Consider the following 10,042-nt stretch of genomic DNA (forward strand, 5'->3'; position numbering starts at 1 on the left):
TCTATAAATGAAAGACTCTGTATATTAACCAAGTCAACTAAGCAGCTCTATACCTCATCCATAGAAAAAAAAAAAAAAAAACTCCATTCTTCTACCTCATCCAGAAAAATAATAAATAAAAAGTAAAAAAAATAAAAAAATCTCTCTCTTGATTAGATATGGCAATAGATAACCACTGATTTTAAGATTTTATTATTTCGAGTTATGAGTAACTCAAAATGGCAGGTTGCTTCAATTCCTTTGATATTTCGGATCAATGGGCAGAATTTATGTATGAATCACTGGTCCAACTGCTGTTTGTACATGACCGACCCGCTATTGGTCCGATTACTCATACATGTCCACAACTTACAGGCCTTTAATGCTCCAAATCCTAGGTTTAGTCTACTTACAATCAATAAACTATCTTTGATTTGAGTAAATCTTTGAAACAGTTACTAGAAAAGAAAAATAAATTGCTGTTTATATTTGAATACATCAAACTGCAGACCATGTTGTTTAAACTTGTTTGATAATTTCAGATCAGTTTGGACTATCAAATGATATTCAAATAAAACGTAACTCAGATCGGGGGGGGGGGGGAGTTATTGGCCATGGTTTCCAAATGAAGATCAAGTAAAAGACAACTGATTCGGTTAATGCCATTTCAAATCAAATAGTCAGAAAACCAAAAGTTCAAATATAAACATGAATAGACAAAATAGAATTTCAATTCGCAACGATTGCACAGATATATAATCAAGATCCCAGTCCGGTTGACAAGTTTGTCTTCAAACAGGCTTCGATGGGTTTAACTAGCATTAGAACCAAAAGCCATCATCATAGCAGTCAACTCTTCATCACTTGTTTTTGCAGTAGAAGAATTTTCTGTGACTATTTGGATGCAGGGGATATGAGAGATGCGGGACCAATAGGAGCCTCCTCTTCTACTGCACCTTCTTTCTAGATTTGGGCATTCTTTGATGTTTAAACTCAAAAGTGAAGGCAGCAGAATGTCTGGAAGATTCTTCATCTTTGGGCAATCATTTAAAGAGAGATGCTGGAGGGAGGTAAGGTGTTGGAGTCCCACTGATAGTGACTGCAGTTTCTTAAATCCATATATCTGAAGATGAGTAAGAGATGAAGGAAGAAGATGAGACAACTGACTACTGCTGCTCACATTATCTGACTCCCCACCCCGTAACCCTATATCGACGAGTGATGTTGGGAAATTCTGTGGGCCCCAATCTAAGATGGGCTTCTTCAACCGACCTATTTCAAGGGTATGCATTTTGGGAGGCCAAAATCCTCGAGGAAAGGAAGCATCTATACGTGGGCAATCTAATATTATCAGCTCTCTTAACGAGGTGAGATTGGGCAAATCGCAGTCAGGAAATGACTCTAAATTTGGACAATCAGAAATCCCCAGGGAGGTGAGGTGAACAAAGTGACTCAATTCAATGATGCTTGTCAGATCTGGCCAATCGAATAACACTGCACGTTGAAGCATTGGCATGCTTTGGCTGTTAATAAGCCCCCTAGTATGGTTATCTCCTTCTAACTCACTTTCTAACAGTTTGTCGCATAAAAAGATGAAGAGAGACTTGAGCTTCTGCCCTTTTGTTGGGAATGAAACAGATGTCATGGAAGGACAATTTGAGACGCGAAACTCCTCAATGTTATTTGGACACCTAGAATGCTCCATATTCTGGCAATTTAGTATAACCAACTTCTGACAGTTCCTTACTTCAAAGTTTCTTATTTCATTACAATCACATATGGCTAATATTTCAACGTCCCCAAGGTACTCCATAACACCATTCCACACCACATCATTAAGCCCTGAAATGGATTCTATTTCAAACTCCCTGACTGATGGAGCTGCTTCAACCAGACTTCTCAACACACCACTATCACATTCTTCTATTTCAAGATGATTCAATGAAGGTAGTTCTCCAATTGACATTTCAGCCAGTTCTGGACAATTTCTGATAACAAGATTATCAAGGCATGGAAACGACACAACCCCAATATTAGTTGACCATGCTTCCAACCTCTTCATGTTTTGTATTGAAAAAATTTCAAGTGAGGGGAATGCAAGACCGGTCCCAGTTAAATCCAAGCTCACAACTTTCACCATATCCATGTCTGCAATAAACAAATTCTTAAGTGATTGTAACTGCCCAAGTGGTGGTAAATCTGTACAGTTTTTACATCCACATATCCACACGCTAGTCAACCAAAGAAACGATGGATCCCCAACCCAATTAGGAAACTCTATACCCCCATATGACAGTATTTCAAGAGCTATCAAACTGTCATTACGAGGCTTCAGCACATTGAGGACCTCCTTTTCAAGAGATTCATTTCTAGAATCATCAAACATATCACTCCATTCTAGCTTTAACATGCTAAACCTCTTTTGCGATAAGTTTGCCTCACGTGCATGCATTGCCACTTCCACTTTTTCAAGCCCCAAGATGTGAGTCTTCCCATGTAGATTTTTGAGTTTTTTAAGGTCAGTTATTGCAAGGCCGGTGTCTCCTCCTATAATGATCTTGGAGAGAGTTTGTAAGCTTTTCAACTCGCCAATCCTTAAGGGCATCTTATTCAAAAGCGGAGTTTCTCTAATGTCCAGATGTCGCAAGTTTTTAAGCTTTGAGAAGTTGTTGGGCAATTTACTTAATTCGTTACATTCAAAAAGGATTAATGTCTGTAAATTGCAGAGATTGCTTACACATTCAGGTAAATGCGTGATTAAGCTATGAGATAAGTTAAGATACCGCAAGTGCTTCAAACTGCCAATGGTCTCTGGTACCTCACTTATCTTATAATTACTCAAAGAAAGAACCCTTAACAATGGTAATTTAGGAAGTAAGTCAACCAGAATCTTACTAGAAAAATAAAAAGGTTTCCAACTAAGTTCGCCTAACACTGCTAAAAATGTTCTCAAACTTTTAGCTCTTTCTAATGCCTTGAACTTCGAGTAAGCTACATATTCCTCAAGAACAAATGACATATGGCGGTACTTTTCCAAACCTACCTTCCTAACATCCATCCCCGTCCCATTGTCTACTCTTGAAAAAAAATCTCCAGCAACAGATGTGGCTAAGTCATTTAGCAAGTCATGCATCATGAACAACGATTTGTCATTAGGTGCATGTTGAAACAACGACCTTGACAACAACTCTTCAAAATAATCAAGACCTAATCGTTCCATTGACTTGCTTGATGCTGGGTGCAGATAGCCTTCCGCCATCCAAAGTAAAATCAAATCATCTTTATCAAACATATAGTCCTTGGGGAACAAGGAACAGTATGCAAACAATTGTTTCAAACATGCAGAAAGGTCATGGTAGCTTAGTCTAAGAGCCGGTATAACCTTAGATTTTTCTCCTAATCTCCAAATCTCACTATCCAACAGCTCCTTCTACTCTTCTTCTTCTGTCTTTGTCCTCAATAACCTTCCAAGTACTCTTAAAGCTAAAGGCAAGCCATCACATTTTTTCACGATGCCTTCACCATGTGGTCTGAGCATTGGGTATGAATCAAAGTTATTTTCACCCAATGCATGTTGAGCAAATAAAGCCATTGCATCATCATGTGATAGAGTCTGCAGATGGTTTAGATGATTGTAACCCATCTTTTTGAGCAGTTGCTCCTTCCGAGTTGTCATTATAATTTTACTTCCGGGAGTACACTCATGAAATGGATGCCCTGCTGGCGGTGCACGCATATAATGTATATATGTGTGAACTCTCGGGTGGGCAAAAGTAAAATTGCACTAATTTTGACGTTATTTTACTAATCTAGTGAAAATAACGTTAAAAGTGGGGGAAGGTTAATCAGGCATCATGTGGTGGCGTTGATAGCCGAAAGACAAGGGCACATGCATCAATCAGCCGGTGTCCCGATGATTGAGTGCTATGTGCCTTATGTCCAAGGCTTGATGCAAAACTACTATCGAGCCGGGGGTCTCATCGGAAGCAGCCTCTCTATCCCTATGGGGTAGAGGTAAGGTTGTCTACATCTTACCCTCCTCAAGCCTGTTGGGTTCGGAGTCACACACAAACACGAATACAAAAGTAAAACCGAAAGAATAAACGAAAGAGACACAAGGATTTAAGTGGTTCGGTCACGGTGTATGACCTACGTCCACTGTCGATAACTAGGGTTTTCTTATTATTGAGTGATACCAACTTACAAGTACAGGAGATAATATATAGACTAGACAATTAGGGTTTAACCCTTTAACTAAACTGGGCCTGATTAGAGCTTTTGGGCTTGGCCAACACTCAAACAGCTTAATCTCCTAATTCTGTCTATTCGTCTAAACCGGACCCGACCCATGATGGATCGGAGACCACAACATAACAATCTCCCACTTGGGCTTCGAGACATCTTCTCTAAACCACCACTTGGATGCGTCAAAACATTTCAACCTGCTCCCATTTGGAGACGTAAAATGTCTTCACCTGCATTGCCTTGTACATGTAAAATAAAACCCATCTGGTTTTGCACCTCCTAGTTACCCTTCGCCTTCTCAACATTATTCCTGAAGGCCTGCTGAAGCTCTGCACAGCTTCAGCTTATCCAGCATCACCGGCTTGGTGAACATATCTGCTGGATTCTTAGCACCTGAGATATTTTTCAAACTGAAAACACCATCACTGATCAAATCTCTGACAAAGTGATATCTCCTCCCGATGTGCTTAGTCTTCGAATGATAGACTGGATTCTTCGCAAGTTTCACTGCACTCTCATTGTCACAATATAAGAAGAACTCTGCCTGTTTCTTTCCCAACTCTTCAAGAAAAGTTCTCAACCATACTAATTCTTTACTTGCTTCGGCTGCTGCCATATATTCTGCCTCAGTGGTTGATAAAGCAACACTTTTCTGAAGTCTGGACATCCAACATACTGCTGTTCCCCCAACTGTGAAAACATAACCAGTAGTGCTTTTAAACGTCTTCTTACATCCACCCAGATCAGCATCTGAATAACCCCTGAGAATTGTATCCTTCCCCTTAAAACATAACCCCAAACTGGAAGTACCCTTTAAGTATCTGAGTAACCATTTCACCGCTTCCCAATGTTCCTTTCCCGGATCCGACATAAAACGACTAACTACCCCGACAGCATGAGCAATGTCTAGCCGTGTACAAACCATGGCGTACATGAGACTGCCAACAGCAGATGCATACGGAACTTTAGCCATCTCTGTTCTTTCTTCCTCTGTTCTGGGAGACTGGTCTTTGGTAAGTTTGAAATGACTTCCCAGAGGTGTGTTTCTCGGTTTAGTCTTCTCATCATCATCCTGAATCTTTCTAACACTTTCCCTATGTATTTCTCTTGGAATAGTGTTATGGAGCCATCTTTCTTTCTGGATATACTCATCCCCAAAATCTGTTTGGCTGGACCAAGATCTTTCATCTCAAATTCATCAGACAACTGTTTCTTCAACTTGCGAATCTCCTTCATATCAGATCCTGCAATTAACATATCATCTACATAAAGAAGTAGAATGATATATGAGCCTTTAAACTTCTTTAAGTAGCAGCAATGGTCGGCCTCGCATTTCTTGTACCCAGTTCTCACCATAAAATCATCAAACTTTAGGTACCATTGCCTAGGTGCCTGCTTCAGACCATACAAGCTTTTCTTCAATTTGCAGACCCATTTTTCTTTCCCGGCAACCTGAAATCCCTCAGGTTGTGCCATATAGATCTCCTCGTCAAGATCACCATGTAAAAATGCTGTCTTAACATCTAATTGCTCTAGATGTAAATTTTCTGCAGCAACAATACTTAAGATCAATCTGATGGTGGTCATCTTCACAACTGGAGAGAATATTTCATTATAATCAATTCCCTTCTTTTGCTGGAAACCCTTGACCACTAAACGAGCTTTGTATCGTTTAGACCCATCATGTTCTTCCTTGACTCTATAGACCCATTTATTCTGTAGAACTCTTTTATCTGGTGGAAACTTGGTTAAAACCCATGTCTGGTTTTTACTCAAAGAGTTCATCTCCTCCTTCATAGCATGCTCCCACTGGAGCGAATCTTTCAACTTAAGTGCTTCATAATAACTCTATGGCTCACCATTTTCAGTTAAAAGGAGATAATTAACTGAAGGTTTGTAACGTACCGGCTGTTTAGAAACTCTGGTGGACCTCCTAACCCAGTGCTGAGGCGGGTCAGGTTCTTGTGGAGACTGTTCATCCTCAGACTCTGAACTCCCACTGTCAGAGACTCCCTCTGACTCTTCATTTCCACCAATATCATCATCTTCAAATTCAGGAACTGTGGTTTCTTCAGTTTCTGTCTCGGGTTCGGTAGCTGACTCAACTGTCTTTTTCTGAGCATCAATTTCATATTCAACCTGCTCTTTCTGAACCCTTGATTTTGAAGTGTTTCTATCTTTGTATAACTCAGCCTCATTAAAAGTTGCATGCTTGCTTCTGACTACTTTTCTGCTTTCTAAATCCCAAAGCCTGTAGCCCATTTCGTTTGACCCATATCCAATGAAAACATATTTTTTAGCTTTAGCATCAAGCTTGTCATTTTTCACTAGATCATAAGCGCTACACCCAAAGACTTTCAAATGCTTATAATCTGCAGCTTTACCTTTCCACTCTTCTTCTGGTGTCTTGAAACCCAACGGTACTGACAATCCCCGGTTAATTAAATAAGCTGCAGTGTTAACTGCATCTGCCCAGAACGTCTTTGGAAGCCCGGCATTAAGTCTCATACTTCTTGCCCTTTCATTTAACGTCCTGTTCATTCGTTCTGCCACTCCATTTTGTTGAGGAGTGCCAGGGACTGTAAAGATCATCCGAATACCGTACTCTTCACAATAATCACGGAATTCTTTGCTAACGTATTCACCACCGTTATCCGACTTCAAGCATTTCACCTTCAAATCAGTTTCCAATTCAACAGCAGTTTTCCATTTCTTAAAAGTATCAAAAACATCAGATTTATTTTTAAGAAAGTAAACCCATACCTTGCGTGTCGAATCATCAATGAAGGTGACATAATAGTGCGATCCTCCCAAAGAAGAGACTGAAGTTGGTCCATAGACATCAGAGTGAATAAGCTCCAATTTCTGAGCTTTCGGTTGTTTTCCGGTCTTCACAAAAGATACTTTCTTCTTTTTACCGAAAACACATGGTTCACAAAATTCAGATTCAACCTTCTTCAGTTCTGGAATTTTTCCTCTAGCAACGAGCATTTTCATCCCTTTTTCACTCATGTGGCCGAGTCGTTGGTGCCACAAACTAGACTGACTCGGTCCACTGGTCACTGCATTTACCCCATCAGCTGGAATTTCAACCATGTATAAAGTGCCCTTCTTTTTACCTCTGGCGATCACAAGATTCCCTTTCACAACTTTCCATTTACCCCCACCAAACATAACATCATATCCTTGGTCATCTAACTGCCCAACAGAAATTAGCTTTCTTCTAAGGCTAGGAACGACCCGAACATCCTTTAGAGTCCATGAGGTGCCCAATGAAGTTTTTAGTTCAATATCCCCCATCCCCGTGATATCAACAGCATGATTATTAGCCAAACGAACTTTACCAAAATTACCTGTTCGGAGATTCTTCATCTTCTTCGTGCTATAAGTGGCATGAAAAGATGCACCAGAATCCATAATCCATGAATCTGTTGATTCTTCAACACAGCAGATAAGAGTCTCTTCTGAACCTTTTGAATCATCTGAACCGGTGGCCAGATTAACTTCCTTCTTAGATTCTTTCTTTTCTTTTGAAATTGAGGGGTTAGGGCATTGGTTTCTGAAATGCCCCATTTCTTTGCAATTCCAACACTCAATGTCTTTTCTGGGCTTTGACTGACTTCTTCTTCTAGACTTTGACCTACCCCTGCCATTACCTTTCTCTCTTCTCCTACGTGTCCCTTCGGTGCTCAATATAGAACTAGATGTCTCACCAGAATTCCTTCTTCTTATGTCCTCCCCTAAAATCAAATCCCGGACTCCTTCAAAAGTAAGCTTAGTATTCCCAGAAGAACTACTAACTGCAGTAACAGTCCCTGACCAACTTTCGGGTAACGAGGATAACAAGAGTAACGCTTGAACTTCATCATCAAACTTGATATCAACAGAAGACAAACGAGAAATAATAGTGTTGAAGTCATTAACATGAGAGGTAACAGATGCCCCTTTCTTCATTCTGGTGTTAACTAGCTGTCTAATCAGAAATACCTTGTTTGATGCAGAAGGCTTTTCATACATATTTGACAAGGCTTTCATAAGACCATACGTGGTAGTTTCATTTACAATATTGAATGCCACATTCTTAGCTAGTGAGAGTCTAATAACAGCTATGGCTTTTCTGTCAAGTACCTTCCACTCATCATCTTTCATACTTTCCGGTTTCCTCTCTTCTAGTGCTTCCATTAAGTCTTTCTGACATAGCAAATCCTCAATTTGCATTTTCCACCATCCAAAATCCTGACCATCAAACTTCTCAATCTTGATCTTTCCGTCCTCAGCCATTATCCAAACTGAGTTTTGATTACAGCAAACAACCAAACTACCCAAGGAATAAAAGGACTGGAAACTGATCAGAAAAAACGAACCAGCAGCTGCGGAACCCTAATCAGCGGCGGCGGAACTGTAGCGGCGGGGCGGTACTGTAGCGGCGGCGGTACTGTAGCAGCGGCAGCGGTACTGTAGCAGCGGCGGTGGAACTGTAGCAGCGGAGCAGCGGCGGCGGAACTATGTGTATAATCGAGAACCAGGCTCTGATGCCAATTGTTGGGTTCGGAGTCACACACAAACACGAATACAAAAGTAAAACCGAAAGAATAAACGAAAGAGACACAAGGATTTAAGTGGTTCGGTCACGGTGTATGACCTACGTCCACTGTCGATAACTAGGGTTTTCTTATTATTGAGTGATACCAACTTACAAGTACAGGAGATAATATATAGACTAGACAATTAGGGTTTAACCCTTTAACTAAACTGGGCCTGATTAGAGCTTTTGGGCTTGGCCAAAACTCAAACAGCTTAATCTCCTAATTCTGTCTATTCGTCTAAACCGGACCCGACCCATGATGGATCGGAGACCACAACATAACAAGACCCTACCATAGCATTGCTATTGGTGGATATACTGAGTACGATGATGATGATGATGATGATGAGTACACTCATGAAATGGACTCACTAGTGTCTCCCAGTCCTCATAACTTTCACTCCAAACGTCATCTAGTACAATTAAAAATCGTTTCTCCTTGAGTTGATTTTTAAGATCTACTTGAAGCAGATTTAGATCTGTGAATTCCTTGTTTTCACCCTTTACAGATTGTAAAATGACTTTGCTTATATTAAATATATCAAACTGATCAGACACACAAACCCAGGCCTTGAGTTTGAAGTGCTTCTTAGCTTCCTCATCATCGTACAAAAGTCTAGCTAGAGTGGTTTTGCCTAACCCGCCCATACCAACTATGGGCACGATGCTAAAGTTCTGATCACATGATGACCCATCCTCAAATAGCTTTATGAGCAATTCCTTCTTTTCCTTTTGTCGTCCAACAATACCAGATGTCTCTACCAAAGAGGTCTGATAACTTCTTCTTGGCTTTTCACCTTTTACAATCAAACCTAGACGCGTATTTTCGTTTAACAGGTCTTCAAATTTGGTTGTAATATTAACTAACTTGTGATGCATTCTCTGACTTAGTGATAAATTTGTGAAACAAGTTGGAACAAGCCTTTTTACCTTGCTGGTGATGGATCCAGATTGCTGGTCGAACTCACGGCGCATAGCTTCAGTTGCTAAGTCATCAAGTACATCATCAATGTCATAAGCCAGATGTTGGAGACCATTGAGCCACTGCTTAACAGCTTCATCGGTTATTTCCTTCTGAGAAGCATCATTAAGCAGAGACTGGATCTGGGTCAGTATCCTCTCTAGCTTCTTGAGCTCTGAATGAATCCCTTGGGACCGAACATATGTCCTGACGGCTTCAGAGGCCAGCTTCTGTAAAACAGATTTCAGGAGTTCAGTGGCAATGATTGCCAT

General features: G+C 40.5%; 1 pseudogene; it reads right to left on the reverse strand.

Annotated features, from left to right (window-relative positions):
• Positions 1–364: 364 nt before the first annotated feature.
• LOC143614299 (putative disease resistance RPP13-like protein 1) lies at positions 365–10,042 on the reverse strand (annotated as a pseudogene).

The sequence above is a fragment of the Bidens hawaiensis genome, unplaced genomic scaffold (genome assembly GCF_021521415.1).
Source record: "Bidens hawaiensis isolate Kalapana, Puna unplaced genomic scaffold, B.hawaiensis_p1.1 tig00002273_1, whole genome shotgun sequence".
NCBI lineage: Eukaryota > Viridiplantae > Streptophyta > Magnoliopsida > Asterales > Asteraceae > Bidens > Bidens hawaiensis.